Below are 26,085 nucleotides of genomic sequence, written 5' to 3' on the forward strand. Positions count from 1 at the left end.
ACCTCTGTTAGTCTCCTGTGTTGAAAACCCTATGGGGTCACCATAAAGTTGGCTACGACTTGACAGCACTTTACACACACACAACATATTTGAATGGGAACATGCACACGCACTCACAAAAACAAAACAAAAAATAACATGCAACTCTGACTTAGCATGAAAAAGCAGTTGGAAAGAGGAGCATACAGACATGAATGTGAGTATAACGTGCTGTCAAGTCACTGCTGACTTATGGCAGTCCCACTAGGTTTCCAAGGAAAGTGGCTAAGCAGAGGTGGTTTGCCATTGCTTTCCTCTGCAAAGTCTTTCTTGGTGGTTTCCCATCCAAGTACTGACCCGGCTTAGCTTTTGAGATCTGACAAAATCACGCTATTCTATACCGTTCCATAACCTTCCAGACATGAATACATATGTGCAGTTAGTTGGATAGTTGTATCGCCATCATTTAAGTTAACCATCATGGTGACTAACAAACTAAGATTCCAGGCATTTAAAAACATTTGGATGAATGCCATAGTCAAGATCTAAAGAAAAGGTAAAGGTTTCCCTTGCTCGAAAGCCAGTCGAATCCGACTCTAGGGGGCAGTGCTCATCTTCATTTCCAAGCCGAAGAGCTAGCACCGTCCAAAGATGTTTCTGTGGCCATGTAGCCGGCATGACTAAATGCTGAGGCACATAGAATGCTGTTCATTCCCACCGAAGCAGTACCTATTTATCTACTTGCAATTTCTTGCTTTCGAACTGCTAGCTTGGCAGGAGCTGGGGCCAGAGACGGGAGCTCACTCTTGCATGGCACTAGGGTCTCGAACTGCTGAACTACAGACCTTCCGGTCTGCAGCTCAGCATCTTAACCTCTAAGCTACTGCGGCCCCTAGTCAAGATCTAGAGGAACACAAAAAAGGCACGTTGCATGTTCAAACTTCTCACACAATCTTGGTGCACTGTCTTCTAGTAAAGAACGGGATCTCTGAATATTACTAGTGTGAACAACCCAATGATGTATAACAGAGGGAAGAAAAGGAGACTTCTGTGCTCAGTACTTTACAGTTCTTCACTGAGGGTTAAATTGGCCAGAAGAAGAAAAAATACAAGCAATCTTGCATCATTTCTATGCAAAAGAGGAGGCTTTAAGTTGGCACATCCTAAACAGTAACAGAATTGTATGAGAAGATGGATATAGCATTATTTGCCACTTCAGCTGACTTTTCAAAGTAAGGTACATTGTCAGGATAATTACCAGCATGGTAACATGCACCGCAGCGATGACAGCAACAAGCAATGACGGTTATTAATCGGCAGGAATAAGATTTCATTAATCAAAGTCACTTGGTCCCTCTGAACATCAATCTCTTACATAACAATGTTTTAGAAGTGTTTATTCATCACATATATTTTATACACACACAAAATTAAAATCACTTGTGCAATGTAATTATCAAAAAACTTATGGCAGTCCCATCAAAGCAAAGTGCCTTGTGAAGGACTATTGGCTTTGCATTCCCAGGTAATGCAGAAACTTCCTGTCTGACAAAATGAGCCTCAGATTATGTTACAGAACTGAACACTCTTTAGAAAAGGAATGATTACATACCTTCTACACATTAATGATACTGAAAGTCTCCTTTCCAGATCAAATGCAAATCAGCCCTCTAACAGAACGAGAAAAGAGGCCACTATGCTAGAATGATACCTGAGTCTAGAAGACCGTTTTATTCTTTGAACTAAAACATGTGGCACAAGACCACGTGCATATATTACAATAAACTGAGTCCAGTGCTGATTTCTCCTTTCTTAGTTAATGGACTCCATGATCTTTCCCCCACCTTTCTCCTATTGGCAATGTGTAAGACACTGATACTCTCTCAGTGGCTCAGGAGCCCAATGTTGCTCTATGTCATGCTACTTGTGGCTCTTCGGAGCACTATTCCTCAATGTGGCACCCACCCTGTGTTTTAGGAAAGTGTGCAATGCTTTCGCCCAGTGGGACTTGTGGTTGGCAGTTGGTTCCCAACCTTAAAACAGCTGCTGCCAGAGGAAATGTTAAGCTGTGAGCCTCCTGGAGGTGCAAGCACTGTGCCTGCAACGGAAATAAGTGCAGGTCTTTTGGATGATGGTTACTGCAAATGTGGCTGTCTGTGACCCACAGGGCAAATACCAATGGGGTAGCTAGAAAATGGTCTTCCCCAGCAGAACGGCATTTACAAGAAACCACCACTAAACGGTACAGGCTCTCTTCAATATACATAGATGAGAATGCATAAGATTTTTCAAAGGAACAAGTCAATGGCAAATTCTAAGCACAGCAAGGAGCTACTCATAGGATTCCCTTCTTGGCAAGCCTTCCCTTGTTGGCACCCAAGCTCGTAGCAAGCCAGTTTTGTACGTCTACTACTGGGCATACAATTTAGGGTGAGACACCAGACCTGAGTGACCCACGCTAGTCTGTTCTCATCAGATCTTGGAAGCTAAGCAGGGTCAGCCCTGGTTGGTATTTGGATGGGAGACCGCCAAGGTTGTCCAGGGCTGCTACACAGGGGCAGGCAAGGGCAGAACCTTGAAAACTCTACAGTTGGTTGTGACTTGATGGTACTTTCCATCACCACCAATACGAATGCTTTAAAAGCCAACTTAAAGTACAGTTGGTATGCTGTAAGCCAAAACCACATATGACAGCAAACAGGTTTACCACAGGCTAAAAACCAACTCATAGAAAGTTCTCACTTCTGCACACGTCCAATGTACCGACTAAAGGCATCAGATTTATAACATCACAGTGAGAATCATAAAATAGGTTTGAGAATCTAGGCCATCCTCGAAAATAGCCAGGGAACTGTTGCCTCAGGGTGGGGATGAACAGATTAGCATAATTGTCAAGACAATTTTATCACCTTAGTAACGAAATTATTTTTGAGACCTGAAAAAGGTGCCATAATCAAACTGTCAAGTGGAATTAATCGGAAGTCCTTAAAAGCTGTACTCATCTTTGCAAAAGGGAAGAAAAAGGCAACTTTTTATCACAATTTGGTTGCTGGCTTATGCTCATTGTCCACCTGGCACTGAAAGCACAGTTTTTATTCTCTCCCTTTTATCTGACAACATTAAGAACTAGGCAGCAAAGAAAGCCCTTTTAAAATCAGCTTGGAATATAGCAAATTTGCATGTCTCACTGCCAGTCCTTCTATTTTTTTATACATAACAGAGAAATTAGAATTGGTTAAGGCATCTAAACTCTTGCACTGGGAAATTTGTTACGGTGCTAAAGGAGTAGGAAGTTACTATTTTAAATGCTGGTTTTGTAAAACCTGCTTTTTGAAAAAGCCCTTCAGAAACCAAAGCATGCATATCACACAATTGCCATCCCACCATGGAAAAAGAGAGGATGTAATGAAAGCAAGTTAACATTTACTAAAGCAAGGCAATATCCTGGATCACAGCATGAGCACATCCTGGATATTTAGTTGGAATATGGCACATGTACACACAGAGCCAAACGCTGGTCATAAAACACACGCAGAAGTCCAAAGGAGCTCCACTGAGACCCAAATCACACACACACTCACTCTTCGCTCACTTCATGGAAATGCAATGGACTTATTTGACACACAAATAATATAACAATATCTGCTGACATACTAGCACTAACATACACTACCAAATTGTTTGAGATGATTAGCCATGAGTAAGTCAAGCTAGGCTTTAGATTCATCGCCACAGTTATTAAAAGAGGAAACCATGCCACAGATTTCCTGGTCAAGAATTTGTTAGGAGGCCAATGCTACAAAGAAATCAATTCCTCGGCTTTGGGTAGGGAAGGCGGGGGTGGGGAAGGAGACTGGGGGAGGGGGGTGGAGGAGATTGGCGAGGCCCGGTGGCTGTCAGCCGCTCGGGCCGCCGCGCCGCGGGAGCCGGGGGGTGGTGGTAGAGACCGGGGACGGGGGGAATCGGCGGGCTCAGTGGCTGGCAGCAGCTCAGGTTGCGCCGCCGGTGTCCAGGGATGGGGGGGGAGGCTTACCTGCTGCTGCTTCCTCCTCCTCCCAATCTGCATGGAGCTTCCCCCCCCCCGCGAGTATAACGGGTCCCCTTTCTTGTATTTAATATAGTTGTGGGGAATGGCCTAAAAGAAAACTGAATTTTTAATCTCTTATCTCACCTTCAGCACTTACTTTATGTCTTGTGAGTTAAGCAATGGAAGGGCCAAGGGGGTACCATTGTTGGGCTGCGTTTAGGGCATCAGTTGGCCTTAATCCGGCCCTGAGCTCTACCAGTTACATAGCACACTTCACCACATGTTCATACAAGTAGGGCCTTCTACCATGAGTGGGGTTAAGTCACTTCATAATTATAAACCAATATGGCACATCTCTGGAGAAAAAGAGACATTTTCCTTCTTTTAAAAAAAAGACATTTTACAAACTTTCACAAGGGTCCTTTAGCTCTTCCCGCTATTATATACAGACCAGTCAAGAGTGTGATATGCAATCCGAACGGTATTAATTTGGGTTTCTAAAGGGCTTTTGAAAGGTGTCCAAGCAGTACTGTCACAAAATAAGCTATGTGTCAAAATCTCAGATTCTAAAAGGTACTTTCTACTGCAGTGTGAAAGGATGACATTTCTCTTTTGCAGCTTCTCTTGGAAGTATCGCTACCCATGTGGGACAGAGAAGAACACATCATCTAGAATTACAGGTTGACTTGCACAACCTCTGGGCTCATAGCAGCTCTGAGCAACAGGAAAAGCTGTATACAAATATCTTAAATATACATTTATGCTGACAGTTCCCTATGCATTTGTGCTGTCTCTAAGAATAGTGAGTGGCTCCTCCAACTCATTATCAGAAGACACAGCTTCTAGCTTTGTACACTACTGCAAAAAGTCAAAATAAAGACAAACCTCTACGGCTATGTTCAAAACTGGTAACTTCTGCTCATGACAAATGAGTTAGCCAACCTGGCCCGTAGCTAACATGGGGCCCACGGGGCCCGGCCCCCTAGTTCTTCTGGGCCCCCTCCCTCCTGGGCTGCCCCCAAAGTGTTCCAACTTACCACCTGCACTGTACTTCCATTTAATTAGCTGGTGGGCCTCCTGTGGTCCCCTCCCAAAGAATCCCCTAGCTACAAGGCTGTAGCCAACCCGCTTTACAAGATTACGCCACACTGTGGATACAGCATAGGTTAAAGAAAGGGGTACAAACCCACATACAAGTGGAAGCATTTGCTCTCCCTGTCCCACTGTAATCTGAAACAGCACTCCATACAATTTCAGTAGCCACATGCCCAGTGGCTTCACAAATCAGAATCAACAGAATCTACAAGGCTGAAATAATTAACAGCCCCAAACACAACTTTGCTTTATACGAATAACGAAAAATGGGAACAGAGTCTAAACAAGTACGATGAGGGGTTCACCTTTGTATCCTTAAAACTATTATCTTGACAAAGCAGCAAGCACAAGGATGTTTTGGGAGAAATGCACTATGACTGAACTGCCCTTTTCAGATGCAGCCATTTTAGTTTCAAAAGTGGATAAAAAAGAGCACTGCAACAATAATGTTCTTTAATCCATTTAGATGGTCTCAGATTTAGAACTGATTTGAAACCACTGATTGGTCCTTCAGTTCATGCCTAACGCTATTTGCACAAAAGTATTTGACAACCATGAAATCTGCTGTTTCGCAAGGTCCTTTGCACCAACTCTTAACATTGTACCCTGAAGATATAATTGCCTAACATTTAAATAGTTTCAGATATTAGCACTTTAGTTGTAGCACTAATTAATTAAACACCAATGAGAATTCCTACTAGCAAATAAATGAAAAAATATTGATGTCTATTGAATGTGACTTCTATCATCATGAATAAAACAGAGCAATGAGATTCACCACAGCCTAACCTCTTCAAAGCATCGCCCAAGATCACTAGGATTGTAACATATCTACAGCCAGAAAATGTTACCACAAATCTCAGGAATTCAACAAAGAAAGGCTGAAAATAATTTTTCTCTCTCACATACATTTGCCAACACGCATCTTTATAACAAAATGTGTGCATGTCACACTTTAAGGCCTCACTTATTTCCCAGTAGAAGTCATTTTAATACATGGCTATGCTACTTCAAGGAAGAGTTCACTGTGTCATATACAACTGTAAATACAAAGCCAAAATATTAACGAGTGCCAAAAAAATTTCATTGTTCTAGATTCATGATGGCAGACTGGAGGCCCTCAGGCTGAATGCTGCCCCCAAGACAGTTTTATCCAACTTTTGCCAACCCTACCAAGTTTTCCTCAAGATATGGTAAAAAAGTTTGTTTCTTCTTTTAAAAACGAGGAAAGTGTTATAAGAGACATTTAACATGATAATTTCCTTTAAATGTTGTATACAACACAAAAACATACATTCTTAATGTATGCTTTGCCCAAGCACAAATTATTTATAAAACTAGGAAGACCTTCCTACTGAATGATCCCAACTTTATTATTGGGAAAGGATTGCACCAGTCTGCTGAATGACTGCATGCTACATTAACAAGTTAAAAATCCTGTCCCCTCTGGCACACACTAAAAATCAGGTTCTGCTTCCTTCTCTCTTGGAATCATTATGTTTGTCTTTAGTTACACAGTTTTAGTGTATCACATTTGTACAATTCATTCATCTGTAGTCTAACAAAGTGTTGTTCCGGCTGAGTTTTATTATTTCTAAAATATTTATTTTATTAAAACATTGATACTCTTGCCTTCCTTGTTGGTCCAAGGTGGCTTAAATAATAGTTAAAAACATTTCCATTTAAAACCATGATATTGAATATCCGGAAACAGGAGGAAGTCAACCGTTGCTCCAGTGATTCTTACAAAAGCAAAACATTTTCTCCTCACACTTTGAAGGCTACATTAAGGAGAATATCCTATTTTAATCAGTGAACCCTTTCACTTTGTTTCGATCATATGTTTCCCATTCCATCCCGATTCTGAAGTTACTTCATCCATTAGGCTATTTGACCACATGACACTCCTTCCTGGCAGCTGGCTCCATCCTCCTAAAAGGTCTGCGTGACTAGAACAAAAAGTCCAGTTTCCTGGACTGCCAAAAAAATTAAAATCAAATAAAATGCAGTGCCAGTGCCAAGAATTTGAAAACATTTTCCTTTCTGGCCCATGATTAAATTAAGGAACATAAGAATAGATCCTTCATTCTCTTGAAATCTGAGACATACACTCTTCTATCTAGTACTGAATGTGCTAGATTTATAGCATGTACGGAATGGTTCTAAGCCAGAGGTCCCCAGCCTTTTTTGACCCTGTGAACACCTTTGGAATTCTGACACAGGACGTTCAGTGCAACCACAAAATGGCTGCTACAGAAGGCAGAGCCAACCACAGAATGTCAAGGAGTGAGATTATGTATAACTAATAGTCACTCCAATATCTCAGGCAGAACCTCTGTTAAACGGGACACCTTTTTAAATGAACATACTGATTACTTGAACTCTATTTTATTGAAATACTCAATCCCCGATGACCTATTGGTAAATGAAAACCAAAGGGCTAAACTGAAGGAATGGGTATTTAATAAGGATGGGCTTTTGAATCGACATATGGTAGTCAGTTGCCGTACAGCCCCCTTGTATAAAATCTTCAAAAGAGACCATTGTAGGACTGTATATCTTGAGAAACTAACTACTTTGGAGCTGAGAAGGGCTTTTACTGCCCTAAGGTTCCATGCCATACCTTCAATGGTTTGTATTGGTCGCTTTCTGGGTGCCCCTGCCGCTTCTAGAATATGCCTATGTGGTATGGATGAAGTGGATGATGTCAAGCATTACATTCTGAGATGTTTATGGCACGAATCACTTAGGCAAAGGTTTATTTATCCTATTGTACCTCTGTATAATGGAACTGCTGAGCAGGATTTGACCGTGTTCTTGCTTTCTGATACTGATGCACATGTTACTAGCAGAATGGCTTTGTTTGCACTGGCGGCAAAAAAGATAAGACGGGGTCTAGGACTTACTGCAAGTTATTGATGTATATTTCTGTTGTGCTTTGATTTACTTTGTGCTGTTATGGCCAATGGCTAAGACAATAAACGAAACTTGATTAAAAATATTTTCTTGAATATACAAAGTTTACCTTCAGCACACAGTGAGGATCCTTTTACTGTAATGGCAGCTCCAGCCAAAGCAATTTTTTTTAAAATATGCAATCAGATTTCCAGTGGCCACTCAGAAACCCTGCTGGGCAAAAACCCCACCTGCCCTTCCCACTTTTAAAAAACACTTAGCAGATGCCAGTGGGTGACATGGTATCCATGGGAATCACACTGGGCACCCCATTCTAGGTATTATGGTTGAAGATGGGGGGAGATACACAGACTTCTTTCTAATGCATTCTTATAAACCATATTTCTATGACTTTTATATCTGGGCACTGTACGTGCAAAATGTAGTCTGTTCACAACATTGTTTGTTGTCCACTGACTCCACTGGTCATTTAACTGTTGTTGTTATGCTTTTCTCTCCCTCTGTCTAATTTCTTTCTTTCTTTTTTTTAAAGAAAATAAGTACTTTTGCAAAAAACTGCATCTTGAAACTAGATTACGCAAAATACATCCATAAACATTTGGTGATTTATCTTGATAGGTTTGGAGAAGCATTAATGTACCTGTTCACCACAGGGCTTGAGCCTTGTATGTGCATACTCTACTTACAAACTTGACTGTAATGGCTATTTTTCTCAATTCAGCTGCATTATTCTAGTTAGTGTTGAGACACATGATAGGCAACAGCAAGCTTGCATATGGCATCATATAACCCATTTATTTCACTTTTGCTGGTGTCAAAATTTTATTTAAAATGTCTACACCCAAGCATACTAGAACATAATAAAGCTATTCAAAACTAGCCCTGCCAACACCATCTGTACTTGAATTCCAGCTAAACAGCAAGCCTCTGAAAAACAGTTATAAATAAGCATTTAAAGGCCAAAAGAATGGTAGGGGGTTCACAACCGTGGTGCTGCTCCTGGCATAAGTAATCCCCTGCATGAATCTTAAAGCTTCAGGCCATCAGCCACACTCATTTGGGAAATCTATTCAACCAGGTTCATTGTTCTCTGGACAAATGTAGCCACACCAATCTAGGATACATGCGGCAGACCCTTTACTTCTCATTTCCAACCAAAATAAAGATTCTACATAACTATATATGCTCACACTCCTCCTCTGTTAAACAGATCTCCTCCCTTTCAATACTACGGTTGATAGTATTGACGGCGGCTGAGTTCCATTAGGACTAGCAGGGTCACATTCCCCCTGTCTAGTCCTCAGCAGAGGTCATCAGTCTAGGCAACCCAAGCAGTCTCTGGCCCTTTCTGCTCTGACAGCTTGCTCCGGAGAATCCGAGGAGTCAAGCCTTAAGGGTTGACTTTGCAGTCACATGCTCTGGTTTCCCCCCCTCCGGTTTATTTATCTGTGTATTCTGTATGCATTTTGCATCTTCAAGCAGTTGGGGAGGCTGCTGCCAGAAAGCCAAGGCCACAAGGAAGAAGCAGAAGAAAACTGCTTCCCCATGCTTCAGTTACTGGGGCATCACCAGCACATGGTCCCCCGGCTGCACAGGACATCTCAGCAGGACATACCCCCCCCAAACCCACCCATAGCTTCGGGAGGCAGCAGGGGGATGGCGACGAATATAGGGCCGGCCAGCTTGGAGGCAGCCAGCCCCACCGTGCACGTACAGCATTAAAAAAAACCCATCAATAAAACTATTAATGAGTGAGGGGAGAGCTGAAGAGGATCCAGGTTGAACGTTGCTGGCGTTTGCCTCTGATGGGGCATGAGAACACAGAGAACAGGACACTGTACCTTTAAGAGAAAAGGAAAGGAGGAAGTCACGCTGATGCCCTAAGAACGCACACAAACACACCTCGCAGTTCAGTAATTTTTTTTACCAGTGATCAAAGTTTAATGATAAACTCCTTCCTGAATTAAAACATCATTAAACTCATTCCTGAGTTTAAAAAAGAAATAAAATACTTTTTTTTCTTGCAAAATGTACCTGTTCACCACAGGGCTTGAGCTCTCAACCCTTGTATGAGGAGCACAATTCTTAACTCACTGAACTAACTAGCTGCTTTGTATGAGATAAAGTGAAAGGCAGACCCAATACCTCCCTCCCTCCCTGATTCTGCAAAAAGAAAGGGAAGGGAGGGGGAAATCCAAGCCCACACATTCTTATGTTCTCTCTGGCTTTTTTAAAAGTTTGCTTGAATGGGAAGACACATCCTGTTTTGTCTTTGAAGAAGGAGGGAAAGAAAACAGAATGGAAATAAGAGTGGGGGGGGGGAACGGATGGAGATCAGTGAAGCCGCATCAAGTAGTCTGCTTATTGTTCATTGAGAATTGGTAGCGGGAAAAGTAGAAGGTCCGGCGCAAAACCACATCCACATAACCCGAGCCAACATCATGGTGACTGCAGAGTCAGCCCTGAATGGCCATAAAACAATGCAGAAGGTCCCAAGCAAATCGATGTACAAGGAGAATGGGAGCAGCACGCAGTGCAGAGGGATACCACCGTTCTGACATGGCTGTGGTAAAATTGCGAAGGAAAAGACAAGTGCAGATCTCCTTTTGTTCCAAAATCCAGTCTGAAACCAGACTGATATGGGTCTAGAAAATCACTCGTCCAAGAACTCCAGGAGCTGAGAAGCAACCACTCACTCTAGCACCTTGCTCAAGCATGGAAGACTGGAGACTGGCCAGTCCTCACAGCTTGGTCTTGGCATGGATGCTGCCGTCACCCGGGATCACCAGTATGCCTGAGACCACCTCAGCCAGCTCAGGAACAAAAGTGGTAGGCAGTGTGGTGGACGGTACACCAGCAGGATCCCTACCCTGTCCCAGTCACCCACCTTCAGGAGCACATACTCAAAACTGGTAGACTGTTGGATGAGGCACCTTGATGGATCAAGGGATGGAATTCCAATCAAATCGTCTCCCCTTTGTTATCTTCTCCCATTTCCAAAATTTAGACCGGGAACTTCTCAAGTGAGAGGTCAGTCTTCTTTTCATGAAGTTGCTATGTAATTCACCACAATATTGTAATGGCACTACAGTCTTATTCGTGCCACTGCCATCATCAGATGTTTCTCATAGTAATTCTCCCTTCCTTACGCCATCAGCTCTTCTTCCTATGCTTCAGTTGTTAAACTTAATTCACTTGTCAATGCCTGGCACAATTTCCTCTACCTGTGAGTAGCCAATCTATCGTTTGATTTCTTCCTTGGCAAAGTTCCTTTTAAAAAAAGACTGGACAAATATATAACAAGGAAAGAATTGTGTGTAAAATATTCAGTGTCCTTCCATTGATTGCTCTGAAAACTCTTCCTAATTCTAGGTGCAATTTGTCCATTTATTATTCCCTGTTTTTCAACTCTTTTCGAGAAACCTTGTGGCTTTTCTCCACAGCCCCCAAGGGAAAAACAAACGAACATGTTATTACCAACCTTTAAGGGAACTTCACTGCACTAATATTCTTTCCTCACTTCTTGTTAAAGGACCAGCATCTTAAATCTGTGTAATGCTTCACAGGGCTTTTTGAAAAATGGCAACAAAGAAGTTCTTTCAAGGCCTCTTCTAACTTCATGCAGTTTTGTGTGGGGTTCAGCTAACATACACCCCGCAAAAAAACAACAACCCACACAACCCTGCAGTTCTATGGGCTTGAACAGAAAGTGACTTCAAGGGAAAAGTGAATATCTAACTTCCTTGATGTAAAGGGGTACTTCTAAAGGCATAAGAACAGGTTGAATTGCAATCATCTTCAAGCCACTATGTCTTTTAAATATAATAAAATGAACTTCCAATACTGATGAGCTACTCTACCTTAAAAATGACTTTATTGTATTAAAACTATAACACACAACACAAACAACATTCTAAAAACATATGGGTTTTTTTAAAGTCCACACCTGTGTTTTTAGTTAGCATTTAGCAGCTGAAAGTGGCAGAACTTCACAAGATCTGTTTTCCCCTGAGGTGCCCACACAGTACCCCCAAACCTGTGGAGCGGTGGCGCAGGCGGTAAGAGATGCCTGCTTGTACATCTGGCCGAACAGCTTCGGCTGTTCGAGCCCCACCGTGGCCGGGGTGAGCACCCGGCCCTATGTCCCAGCTCCCGCCCACCCAGCGGCTCGAAAGTCCGTTAAAGGGTGATTAGACTAATGGGTACCTGCTACTAGAGCAGGGGGGCACCCGTCCCTGTGTTGCAGCAGCGAACGACAAGCGGCGGCGACGGAGAAAAATGGTGGCTGGCGAAGGCAAGGAGCAAGCGAGCGAAGGAGGCTGGACCAACTGGCGCAGAGGCAGAACAACGCAGCAGGCTGGAGCCTCACCAGGACAGAGGCTGCAGCGGGGCATGCGCAGAAGTGCGAGTGGTCCTGGCCAGGAAATGGAATCGCTACAGCCGGAAGAAGGAACTTCAAAGACCAGCACCAGAGAAAAACGCCGCAGACTACCTCCCGCAAGAACAAGACAAGACAATGACCCAAGTTTCGCCGCAAGAAAAGGGTGCCTGGTAGGGTAGTCACCACCCCTATATGTCTGTGGCCCTAGGTTAGATTCTGTAAAAATGTGATTAGCACCTCCTGTAAGCCGCCCAGAGACCCCCAGGGGTTAGGGCGGGATAGTAAATCGAACTTAATAATAATAAACCTCAGAAAGGAGAGGACGGGACGGCAGAATTGTAACGGCCCATCTTTCCACCCATAAGTGCTTTGGAGGTCAGGTTGAGCAACAAGTGATTGGGTCAAGGCTATCCAATGGGCATCACAGTTGAGGGTAGATTTATTAACACTTAACGCTTGGATCCTAAGTAGCATGAGCTAGAGAAAGACAATTTCCCTGCCTCCCCCTTCTCAATGCAGATTTCTGTGCCCCCCCAATGATGCTCCTGCAGATCAGTGGAACCCAAGTGTGTGGGGGGGAGCAAACCAGATATCTGCAGCGGCAAAAAGGAGTCAGCAAAAATCTCCTCCTCCAGATGGAAAGACCATTAGGCTAGAGAAGCTGCTGATGTGCCAAAGGATCAAAGCCCAAGTAACCAGGCTCAAATAGTAATACACTTATGGATGTATTTAAATGGAGAGAGAGGGAGAGGAGTGACACATCCATTGCTTTAATTAAATCCACTTGCAACATCCATGAATTGTGCCAAACGTGTATTTGGCTATTCTAAACTTGGATACTTTCTAAAGGTCTAATTGAGCTTACGGTTCCCATGCCTAAATTGAGCACTTTAGCCCCTACACCACTGTGGAGTAGTGGTTAGTGTCATATTAGGACTACAGAGCCTCAGCTACAAATCCTCACTGTGCCATGATGCTCACTGAGTGACCTTGGGCCTGTGTCAACCCTCTCAGCCTAACCTACCTCATAGGGTTGTTGTGAGAACAAAATCGGAAGAATCACGTATACTGCCATGAGCTCCCTAGAGGAAGGGCAGACTACAAATCTGGTAGCACACTGGTTCTGTCATCAAGCCTCTCCATTTGTTAAGAGATAAACCAATTTAAAAACAGGGCCATTGACCTAGTTTCCTTCCATTAATTTTATTAATCAGTCCCTGAAATCTGACTTCGGCAGTGATTAATGTTTTTTGTGCTTTTCCATCTAGACTGAAGATGCTTTGCCAGCTGAACTCCATGTTACAGTACAAGCTGTGATGCAAAACCTGCTCCCTTTCGCTATCATGAACGATGCACTTTTCTTTGTTCTCTGCAGGGATTGGGGGAGGAACAAGCCTTCAATAAGGCCCACATTCCTGATTTCAGATTTCCCTTCCTGCTGAAAAACCAGTCTAACGATCAGACAATCTAATGAATGAATTATTTCCTTTACTATCTGTAATAGGTGTGGCCAGGCCACCAACCATCATGATGTCCCCAGTATTTACAGGGCTCTTATTGGTCTACATAAAAGGGCCAGAACAGCCTCCAAGTTCCTGGTACAGACAGGTACGGGCAGTTTATCAGACAATCAGCTAATAGCATGTCAAAGTGGGCATGGTCCCTAGTCAGCTCTGATAAACCTGTCTCCAGTTAGACTTTGGCCATCCTCAATAGTCATGTCTATCTCTCACAGATGGGCCAAGTCCAAATAACCTGGGACTGTGCTGTGCAGTTGATTCCATCTTTACAGAAAACTTCAAACCCCATCACTCCAAACCAGTTTTTATAAGCTACCCAAACAAAAGATTGACAGCTATAAGCTTTCCAATTTGGCACTGGTCTAGCTCTTATCCAAAAGACTATTTTAGTGAGGCTAGTAACGAATGAATGCAAACACTTCCCTGTATTTCCTCTATATTGTAGCCAAAACTACCTTGCCTTTAATGTGCCTTGTTTCAGTTTGCAAATTAAGACTTCAATGTCAGATAGCAACCCCCCTTCTGGTTAGGAAACAGAGTTTGGCTCACATTATGAAAAGGAGCAGCATGCTGAATTAAGCCATTTGGAATCCACAGGAATATTTAGTCAGTGTTCCAGGCTGAAATAAGTTCTCCCCACAGCTAAATTTAAAACGTCCAAAACAGCCACAAATGAACATTGCAGTGGTGGAGGACCACTGCACAGTTAAGCAAGATCCTGATACTGTACTAATTTGATTTGGGTATATCTCCCAGAAGACTAGCACTTGCACCGCTCAAGACACGTTTACTAGGGTCACACTGCATTTGCAGAGGTGAACATGTTTGGCATGATGGACTCCAAAATGTTTTCCAAATCCTCACAGATCCTCACCTTGTCCATTATGGATCACCTGGCCAGTTTGATGGCATCACAGCAGCACACAGCCAAGTTGTTGTTGTTATTATTGTTATTATTATTGTTATTATTATTTCACATTTAAACTGCCCTCCCTCGGAAAACCAGGCTCAGGGTGATGTACAAGACAACAAATACAATGAGGGTACATGTCTCCACACCAAATCACCACTCAGGTGAAGGCATGTTTTGCTCTCCTAAACCCAAGTAAAGCCATGCATGAAAATCACTGCATGAAGAGGCCTTCAGGTATGCAGGGGAAGCAAGAGCAAGTTCCCCCTTCAGACCTGGACTAGCCAACAGCGTATCTATTGCTTCCCTTCACCAGAGGCTGTTGATGGTTTGTTCTGAAGCTCTGTTTACCTTTCTCCTTGCTTGATGTTGTTAATCATGACCAAGAACCACAAGAACAGCACATGCTCTGCTGATTAATGGAGCAGACAGCTGCAGCCAAGTCCTCAGTCAGAGAAGTACCAGGAGCTGGTTGGTTTTTTTCTAACAACATGTTTCAGGAAAATTCTGTTTTCTGCTCTTTGCACAAAGCGCACTTTTCCAGCCTCAGACCTGATGCCTACACATAGTCTGTTGCTGTTGTCATCAATACACCTACAGCAGCAAGGGTACAAATATATTATCAAATACCACCGGGGATTTTACCTACGGGAAGGCCTCCTATCTATGTAATCTAACTGCATACCTGAAGATGGTTCTCTCCCCCCACCCAATTCTCCCTACTTTCAGAGTTTCTCTGAGAGGACAGCTGTATTTTTTTTTTTTGCTTCGCATATTGCCTTGGGCACTTGATAATGGGAACCGCAATTTATAAAATTACAACTGTTCCAACAAAAGAAGGTACAACACTGAATTCTCTGTTTGTACCAGGAGGAGTGGGGCAGAACAGTCCATACACAGCCAAACATGACTACTCGAACACTGAAAGCTAAGAAATCAATTAGCATCCAAACCTACAGCCAAGCCATAGTTTCTTCACGCACTAGGAAGGTTTCCAAGCCCTCTAAAGCAAAAGCAAATGTTAAGAGCAGTGCTGGTTACATCTCACTTTATCCAAGCCCAAGTGCCAAAGCAGCAGCAGCAAGTGCTGCAGCAGCGAATCAAACTCTCACTTCAGGAACCTGTATTTATTTTGTGTAAGGCAGAAGTCAGACAGAGGCACATTCCTCACTGAAACACTAACCAACTCAAAGTACAGGAAGGCCTCTCTCTAGCTAACATCTGCTGCAGAGTAGATGCCAATCTGAGTGCCAGGGGGGAAAAACCAGGAAATTAAAAAACGAAAACTTTCTTACCAAAGCGAAACCAACCATAAATGGGAAGAATGGTAAAAGAAGAAGAGCTGGTTTTGCCCTTCACTACCTGAAGGAGTCTCAGAGCAGCTTACAATCACCTTCCTTTCCTCTCCCCACAACAGACACTCTGTGAGGTAAGTGGGGCTGAGAGACCTCTGAGAGAACTGTGACTGACCCAAGGTTACCCAGCTGGCTTCATGTGGAGGAGTGGGGAATCAAACCCGGTTCTCCAGATTAGAGTCTGCCACTCATTAACCACTACACCACAGCTGGCTCTCAGATCTTTGACACATCCATTCTGCCCAGAGCTGATTCATTTTTAGTTGCCATGAGGAAAAAGTTGATTTTAATCATGTTTCCTTTTGGTGTTTCAGAACACTTCCTAAGTAAAAGTACATATTAAATGGATGATACAACTCTTTATAAAAACATTGAGTAGCATAGTTCATTGCAATCTGGGACATGTTCTCATGTTAAGTTCATGATGTGAGAACTGCTGCAGCATAGACTTATGCCATGATGAAGGGAACATGAGAAGCCCTAAGCTACACAGTGCTTATGCAGCAATGGCTTCCCTTCCCCACACAGATTCACCCCACTTCCCAGAAGAACAAGAATTAACCTAGATAGCATAGTACAACAAACACAAAGGCATGAAGTAAGGGAGTTTACTTGAAGACTATAAGGTTCTTGTATACATTTGCCCCAAATAACAGAACTCAGGAAGCTGGACATAAAATAAGGAGATCAAGATCAGCCTTGTAAATGCAGTTTGGGCTGGCTTTTCCTAGATTCAGAAGCTTCTTTTCCAGTGACCTGCCAGTATTTGGTTCAAAGAATGTGTTGTACAGAAAGCTAAGCAGAGTCAGTTTGGTGTAGTGGTTAGGAGCGCAGACTCTAATCTGGGAGAACCGGGTTTGATTCCCCACTCCTCCACATGCAGCTGCTGGTGTGACCTTGGGCCAGTCACAAGTTCTCTGAGAGCTGTTCTCTCAAGGGCTCTCAGCCCCACCTACCTCAAAGGGTATATGTTGTGGGGAGGGGAAGGCAAAGAAGATTGTAAACTGCTCTGAGACTCCTTTGGGTAGTGAAGGGCGGGGTATAAATCCAATCTCCTCTTCTTCTCTTCTAAAGGTCTGTCCAAAGCACCTGCACATTTTTGTCAAGATCCATAGGATCTTACTTCTGACACTCTACAAAAAGCCAGAAGCTGTTCTTGAAAAGTAAACCAACTTTAGGATCAGCCTCCAGTGCCCCAGTTGAAGGGAGGATGAAAGTGGGACATGTTGTGTAGAAATCAGTTGAATACATTAGGATCACAGCTTTAAGGTTGAGAATAATGGTGTCCTGGATTTCACAATAAGCAACGAACACAAGGTGGCTAGAAGCCTCTTATGATGAGAATGCAGATTTCCCAGTTTAGAAGAGAATCATTAATCCAAAGACGAAAAAGAGAGTGATGTTTTGCTTTAATCTCAAAGATTTATTTAAAGTTTCATCCTTGGCATGAGGCACAAGGGATAATCTGATGAGACAACCACTCCAATATCCTTCAGACCTAGAGCTACATGATAAAAATATTATTTATGGACTGCAGGCAAACACATACAAGGAAAAGAAACCCACAAGAGAACAACATGAGTGAAATACAAGCAATAGCCACAATTTAAAAAAAAAATTAAAATTGTTTCTCTCCTCACATTATATATTCAGATCAACTTGCTACCTTATATCATTACTGTCACTGAGAACAGCACTTTTACACTGTGTCAGCTTGTGCCATGAAAGACAACTGTTTTATCATTGGAGTCTAGTGATCATAGCATCATATTCTCTCTGGGCTCTCCAGAGTCATATTCCTACTCAACCTTGGGCTGGGCGTGACCTGGGGAATTCATTATTTCTGACTGCCGTTTGTATACCAGGACTCCTGGAAGGGGATGAACACAGGGAAGAGGGGCAAAATGTTCTAAAGCTTGTTTAAAAAGAAGCTGCTAATGATCCTTGCTTCAACCAGATAACCTACACCAGTGACCCCTAACACCTTTACTGGTGTCACTCAAGGGTTTTTAGAAAGTGGGAAGGGCAAGACGGGTCTTTTGCCCAGCAGGGCTTCTGACTAACCACTGGAGATATGGTGGGTTGTACACATTCTTAAAAAGCATTGTTTTTGGTAGCAGCTGCCACCACAGCACACGGATCATCAACGTGCGACTAAAAATCAGCTGTGCGCAAGAAAATATTTTAAAACAATATGTTCATTTTAAGAAGCATCCCATTAAACAGAGCTTCTGCCAGACATACTGAAGAGTCACTACTGGAGTTATACATAACCTCACTCTCCTCGACGCTTTTGTGGTTCTGGCTCTGCCTCCTGTGGCAACCTGTATCAGAACTCCAAAGATATCCATAGGCTCAAAAAGCTTGGGGACGTCTGCCTTACACTACGAGAAGTCTATTCACTTGCACAAAATAAAGTCAAATGTACTCTTATTCTTCAGTATTGGTGTGTGCTGATCTCTTGCTATGATTTTTACAGAATTAACTAGCCTTTGTTTCCAACTCCTTTTTTCCCCTTGGAGTGCAGAATACTAGGAAGTTATCCCTGAGCCTCTTATTTTCTCCAGGGCCAAAGCTAACTATGAACTCCAGTCCAGGCAAAATGAGCTATTTGAAGGCTTCATGAGTTTATAATGAGGAGTGTTCAGCTAATTTAAAACAATTTCGGGAGGAGGAGGAGGAGGAGGAGATTGGATTTATACCCCACTCTTCGCTACCCAAAGGTGTCTCAGAGCAGCTTACAAACTCCTTTCCTTTCCGGAGAAGGAAAAGTATCGGGAGCCAGAGAGGACGCCACGCCAGCAGCCGAGGAACATCAAAAAGCCGATCCGAGCCGGAGGAGAAAAATGTAAATAGAGGGAGCGCATATATCACTAGGGTGCTGATAGGAAGTCCCACCCCTAACTTCAGATGTGGCCTTAGATAGGGATAGTAAGTTCTTAGAACGACATAATGTGAACCGCCCAGAGACCCCTTCAGGGGTTAGGGCGGTATATCAAATCTAAGGTTAAATAAATAAATAAATAAAATTCCCCTCCCCACAACAGACACCCTGTGAGGTAGGTGGGGCTGAGAGAGCTCTTGACAGAAACTGCTCTTTTTCAAGAACAGCTCTTACCAGAACTATGGCTTGCCCAAGGTCATCCAGCCAGGTGCAAGTGGAGGAGTGGGGAATCAAACCCGGTTCTCCCAGATTAGACTCCGCGCACTTAACCACTACATCAAACCACTACACCAAACAACATCAGGAGGACATGTGTCAGCTACCTGGAACAGCACCACTTCCCATTCTACACATGGCATTAAACCTGAAATAAAGGTTCAAGGTAGATGAAGATAATTTGCCAAAACTCTGCTCAGTTCAGGTCTGAAGGCAGTGAGAGCTATAGTTTTCACCATGGGAAGCTAAATAGCAGAAATAGACTCTGTTCTTGTAACACTGTACAAAAATTGTGTGTTAATCAATGCAAGGAGTCCAACATATTGAAGAGGTGTGTTGTACTACTCCAGTTTAGTAAGTCTCTTATGAGACTAATGACCTGGACTCAAGATCCATTCCTCCACAGGAGGCTGGTCTTATTCATTTCAACACATACCTCAGTCACCGAGTCTGACTAATGATCCTGAACAGTCCAGGTAGGAGGCAACCATATTTAAATCTATTTGAGTTTTACACCTCTGATCAACTTTTTTTTTTTTTAATGAAAAGTTCCTACAGAATGCCAGGAGAATCACACAGAAAGCAAGATTGTTTGGCCTTAATCTCTGAAGCAGAAAATCTGCTTTGTGGCACACAGTCTTAACTGATTAAACCCAGTGTAAAGAAGCATTATGGGGTCAAAAAAGGGAAATACAAGAAGCCTTACTGAATATTACAGCTGCCTTCTGAAAAGGCCATGTAAGCCTTGAAAAATGGAACAGATAAAAAACGGAAAGCCCTTATACAACTCAGGAAATTGCTCTCTGTTCACACCGCCAAGCACAATTTAGTAAGCAGTAGAGAGAACAGTGAGGGACAGAACAGCTTTAGATCCCCATCATGTTTGTCCAGTAACAGAAGAGAGAGGGTGAAAGAGTTGCAATTTGCACAACTCAGAGAAATAGGCACTCAACTGAACGTGTTTTACAAGGTGACCAATTTTCATTTTGTTCCGTAGTCAGAGGTGAAGGTATAGGCTTCTTGGTAGCTGGCTTTCCTTCTGACTACACTCATTAAAGTTCAACCATCATGGAAACAGAGAGTCAAGCAGAGAGTTTAAGCCAGGAGCCTACGAGAATGGATGCTCATAGTTTACCAAGTAACATTCTTGTGGACAAAAGAGATAAAAGTTGCAATTCCAAAATGAGGATATAACTTGCTGCAAGCCTTTCACTCCATGAGAGTTACAGCTTTGCTTTGTGCAGCATGCAACAATAGGCAGTATAGTATGGTCTTGTTGGCATTTCAATGTGCAGATAAATGAACCTTCTCAGAAAAACAGCTAGCTACAGGGAACTGTCCAGCCAAAAAGCCCATGCTGCAAAGAGGCATGTGTACAATTCATTAGCTGATGTTTTCAGTTTTCCAGGAACAGTTTAAACTCTGACAGACACACACACACGAACACACACAGAGAGAAGAGAACTCCTGCTATGCATGCCAGCTTTGCTAAATTCGTTAGAACCCCGTTTGTTGGAACTGAGTGTTTATTTAAGTCAAGCCTTTTCACTTTATGTCATCATTAGTATATTAAAGCTACATTAACAGCTGTTATTAGTATATTAGTATATTATACTAATAGTATATCATTAGTATATTAATGCTATATTAACTCCAAACGATGCAACTATTTTGCGAGAGCTATTTGCAAGCAATATGGGTAAACAAGGGTAAGTCAAGCAATACCAGTACCAAGGACACTGGATGGAGTCCCAATTACTGGTTTTTTTGCTTTTGTTTTATAATTCAGTTATTAAGCTATTGTTGACCTCCACATTGGCATAACCAAGACTCTATATTCGTTTTTTTAAAAATCCTACATTGCAACTGCTTTTAATAGCTTCTAGCTTCAGGAATTTTTTCCATAATAATTTGCCCGATCTTCCAATGAAACGCAATGCACTGCAGAAGATTCCGGGACATGCTTCTGGGTGCATGCACACAATTCATGCAAGACACTAACCAGGTGTGCTGGACTATACCATTGTTTCCTGCGAGAAATGAAAATGCACACCAGCACACCCAGCTCTCTCCTTTCCTTGCTGTGTGCAGCCACAAATAGACCTTGGTGGGCAAGCAAGCCATCTTTCCAAAGACCCTTGTCTGCTATTGCTTATTTTCTCATTGGGTGACAGTTTCTAGATTTCCAAGGCAACCACACATTCCACACAATACACTGTTACCCAATTACTGGTATTCTACATGTGCCCAAACTCTTCAAAACATTCATGGATCCAGAAAAGGCAAACTGTCATATTACTATAATAGCAAGTCAGTTACAATGTACTATTTCCTCCACACCACACTTTTTGCCTCTCCCTAACATAATGAAACATCTGCAATGCCAGTTGTTGCTACATCTGCACAGGGAACAGAAACTAGTCCCAGGGCCAGAACAAAAAGACCTCATGCCAGAGTTCACGTGCTAATACCTTATAGCAAACTTAGACAAAAGGCGTGCACCAGAAAATAAGCCATCCAGTTTCACTGCCTTGCTGGCATATGGTAATGCACATTCAAAATGAAACTGCTCCCACCCCAAGGGCACTCCTAGAACACCAACCAGCCAGGGGTCAAAGCCTGATTTCTCTACCACACAGTATTACAGGGCTAGATCTTCTGGGATTTGTATTTACCATAGCATTATCCAATATGTCATCTCTTCCTCCCTCTTGACTTAACTGCTTCCAGACTATTTGCTGAACCTTTATACTAAAGTCCATCTAGGAGATAACGAAACAGCAATTGCTGGATATCTACTGTTCCCATTGTTGAGCTGTGTGACACTGAGCTGCTATGAGAAACCAGAATTTAAGAGCATGAAACAGGCTAAAAGCATCTAGCACCAAATGGACAACTCTAGCTCCGCAGTCTAGACTTAGTAAAATCCAGCATACCTGCATGAAATAAATATTAACAGACCTCCCATCTGGGATACAAAAGCCCACTTCAATATACGGCAATACTGATTTCAAACCAGCAACTTATATTGATACAATTTGATTGCAGCCCTGACATTCTGAAGATCCATCCAAAGGTCAAAGACTCATACAAACTGTAAGTACCTCCCACTGTGTTCCACTGGTCTCTAGGTTATCTGGACAGGCCTCCCACATGTAAGCCAGTTTTTGCCTTCTTGTCTGGTCACATTACTGTACTGAAGCACCCTCCTACCCTGAAGGGTACACTCACCCACTAGAAGCATTCATTTGATCAAACAGTAGATGCAATGCAATTTTCCAGGCAGAGAATACAAATACATATAGCCTCTACTGCTTCTTCCTGTAGTAAACTAAAAGCTTTTCGTTCATTAGTGTTAAACCTTTTAAATGGCAGTACTAGTGTGTGTTTACAATCAAAACAGTAGTTCTGCCAGTCTAGTATTAATACATAAGGTACATTATGTCTATGAGATTAGTAATAAAGGGTCAGGGTAGAATGTTTACGTTATAAAACCACTGCCCATTTTCAGAAGCAGCATTTGCATGAGCTTAACCCCACCCACCCCAAAGTTTTCATACACCTTAAATGTTCTGTTCAAAGCTAGTTTCTTCTTAAATAATAAAACATTCAGAAGACTTTAAAATTCCAATACCAGCTTCCCATAATCTATTTTTAAGACCTATCAGTGGACTACTTTCAGATCACATAGACCAGGGGTTCCCAACCTTTTTGAGCTTGTGGGCACCATTAGAATTCTGACACAATATAGCGGGCAAAGCCACAAAATTGATGCGGAACAAGAAGGAGACAGTCACAAAATGGCTGCCACAGCTTACCTTCATTCACACAATGAAGACCTTGTACAGTGGTGGCAGCCACTGCCAAAGCCTATCAGATCTCCAAAGGCCAACCAGACGCCTCGCTGAGCAAAAGCTCCACCTGGCCCCACCCACTTTCTAAAAACACTTGGCAGGCACCATTGGGGTACCCCAGTGTAGACTTACAGCAGTAGATACATAGCTGTACTAGGCCAATTTCATTTTACTGCTCAGTTGCTCTTTCCTCTCATATGTAATGCAAATAATCAACAGACAGCATTACAATTTCTTCCTATAGTTTCCAGCCTTAACGGAACTCCTAGACTGGCAAAAAATTAGAACAGGGTATTACAGGGCTCATGAGGACAGCATGACAACATGATTTATGTACATCCTGCTTTCAATAAAATTGACATTACTGAGGATCGGGAGATTTTCATATGCTTCCATCTTTTTCTTCTAAGCATTTGTTTAGTGGGCTGAAAATGTCATTAAAAGAGGCAATATGAGTATAGGTAATAACACAGACTAGGGAAGTCTCAGTCCAAACCTATCCTTGCCCAAGGCCAGAGAGCAAATTCATGGATATCTTTCTACCCTTGCACTTTTCCTCCACATCCACAAACCAACAATGCTGAGTGAGCATTAGTTTGTTCTAAACCCATTTGTCTCAAAACAGGTATCGTAATGCTAGAAGAGGTCGAGAAAAGGGCAACTGCACGGGGAGTTACAGCACCTTCCCTACAAGGAAAACTAAATGTGTGGCATGGTTTTGTTTAGAAAAGATAGGGTGGGGGACAGAATATGACTGAGGTTTATAAAATTGTGCATGCTATAAGAAGGTGGGTAGATAACTTTTTCTCCCTCGTTTGTAACACTGGAAATTTAGGGTCGGGCAATCATACTGATGGGCAGCAGGTTCAGACAGAAGGAAGTACCTCTTCAAGTGGTGAAGCCAGCGTGGTGTAGTGGTTAAGAGCAGTGGACTCTAATCTGGAGAACTGGGTTTGATTTCCCACTCTGCTGCATGAAGCCTGCTGGGTGGCCAGTCACAGTTCTCTCAGCCCCACCTACCTCACAAGGCACCTGTTGTGGGGAGAGGAAGGGAAGATGATTGTAAGCCACCTTGAGACTCCTTAGTGTACGGAAAAACGGGGTATAAAAACTAACTCTTCTTCATTTAATGGTTATTGGCACTCTAGTGTTTGCTTATGCACTTTTAATTGATGTTTATAATTTTAATTGTATTTTTATTGTTTTTAACGTTTCTTATGTTTGCCGCCTTGTGGACCCGGATTGAGTGGAAAGGCAGTATAAAACTGTTTGAAATAAGCACACATAGTTAGTTTACAAGATTCACTGCCACAGTGAATCTTTTAAATGGTTTAAAATGGAACCAGACAAATCCATGGAGGACAGGTTTATCAACAGCTATAAACCATGATTAAACTTCTTTGTTTAGAGGCAATGAATGCCAGCTCCTGGGGAACAACAGCAGAAGAAACTTCAAAGTCTACCTGTGGATTTCCTGGGTGGCCATTGTGGGGAACAGGATGGTAGACTAGAGGGATCTTTACTCTGACCCAGGAAGGCTCTTTATGTTCTGTAGATCATGGTGGGGGTGGAGGGCGGGGAATGGGACAAAGTCTAGTCAACTTCAGTATAAATACACAGAGTTAGCTGAGATTATAGGAAGCCAACAGGGAGTCTAAAGTGCTTCCAACTCCTCATGCACCAATTACATAATGTTCATTAGACAGCACTGAGTCTCTCTCAATCATTCACTTAACACTTGACTCACCCATAAACACTGGTAAACTCATGGTTAAACTGCAGGAGGCTGTCTATGGCAGCCCAGATTTCTGAATGAGAAATAGCATTTCTGCTGTGCATCAGAGCAGAGGTGGTGGTATGCTTTCTCTCTCTCTCTCTTTTAAAGAATCATTTAAATTTTATTAGTTTTTCAAATAATACAATATCTAACAATAATGGAGTTGCTTATGCTCAAAACAAGCAGTACAAAAGGTACATTACATTCAAGAAATCCGTGCAAGCTAACAGACAGGTAAGATACTTTACATACATTACACCTAGACGTACGTTGTCTTATGTGAAAGTTTAAGTATACTGTGGTAGTAAACCATTTGATAAACAGAACATCTTTATCCCTGGGGGTGGGGATGAAACCATTTAAAAACAATATCCCAAATGATACATAATAATGGTGATTGTGGAAACCACTGGAATTTCAGGTAAAACCATTCTGAAAGTATGTGGTAATGCACAATTGCAAGACAATCAACATTTAATTTCAGAAAAATTAATCTCGGCACAATTCTCTCAACATCTGAAACCAAGCACTAGAGTTGCAGCTTTTAATCAAAAATAAATCCAACTGGTTATTCCAATGTATTGAATAAAATATGGCCTGATTAATTGGGCAGATTTTTAATTTCTACAAGTACTTATCAAAACAGCAGGTGATGAAAAGCACCTTATAAAGGTATTTTTATTACTTTCTCAGGAGGAAATGCCTCTTTTGCCCTTATACCTGCAGCAACACAGGGGTACACTATCTTTTTAAAAAAGGAATTCATTTGTTTTGCTTCAAAACTATCGCTATTCATTTGCAAATGTAATGATCAGTTGTATGATTCAATTAAACTTGGTTTCATTAACTGGGTAACAGGCCTACTTAGAACTCTTGACAGTCACATTTAGGAAACAGTATACTGTAGTTAACATCTTCTGTTAACCTTATACCACAGGTCATTACTTTTAAATGAGATACATATCAAATATCTAGCAAATGCTTACATGGCCCAACTTGTAATGTCTGTGACATTTTTACACTCATTATTTCAGGTTCACCTTTCCTTCCTTTTATAAAAAAAACTATTCACATGTTCAGTAAACAGCTGAAATCAGCTTTAATTAATAAA

General features: G+C 42.3%; 1 protein-coding gene across 2 annotated transcripts in view; it reads right to left on the reverse strand.

The window, feature by feature from the left end:
• TEX2 (testis expressed 2) overlaps positions 1-26,085 on the reverse strand; it is a 116,790-nt gene that overhangs the window by 58,843 nt on the left and 31,862 nt on the right. The gene's annotated exons all lie outside the window — the stretch shown is intronic.

Source organism: Gekko japonicus, unplaced genomic scaffold, assembly GCF_001447785.1.
Source record: "Gekko japonicus isolate JY-2015 unplaced genomic scaffold, Gekko_japonicus_V1.1 scaffold67, whole genome shotgun sequence".
NCBI classification, from domain to species: Eukaryota; Metazoa; Chordata; class Lepidosauria; order Squamata; family Gekkonidae; genus Gekko; species Gekko japonicus.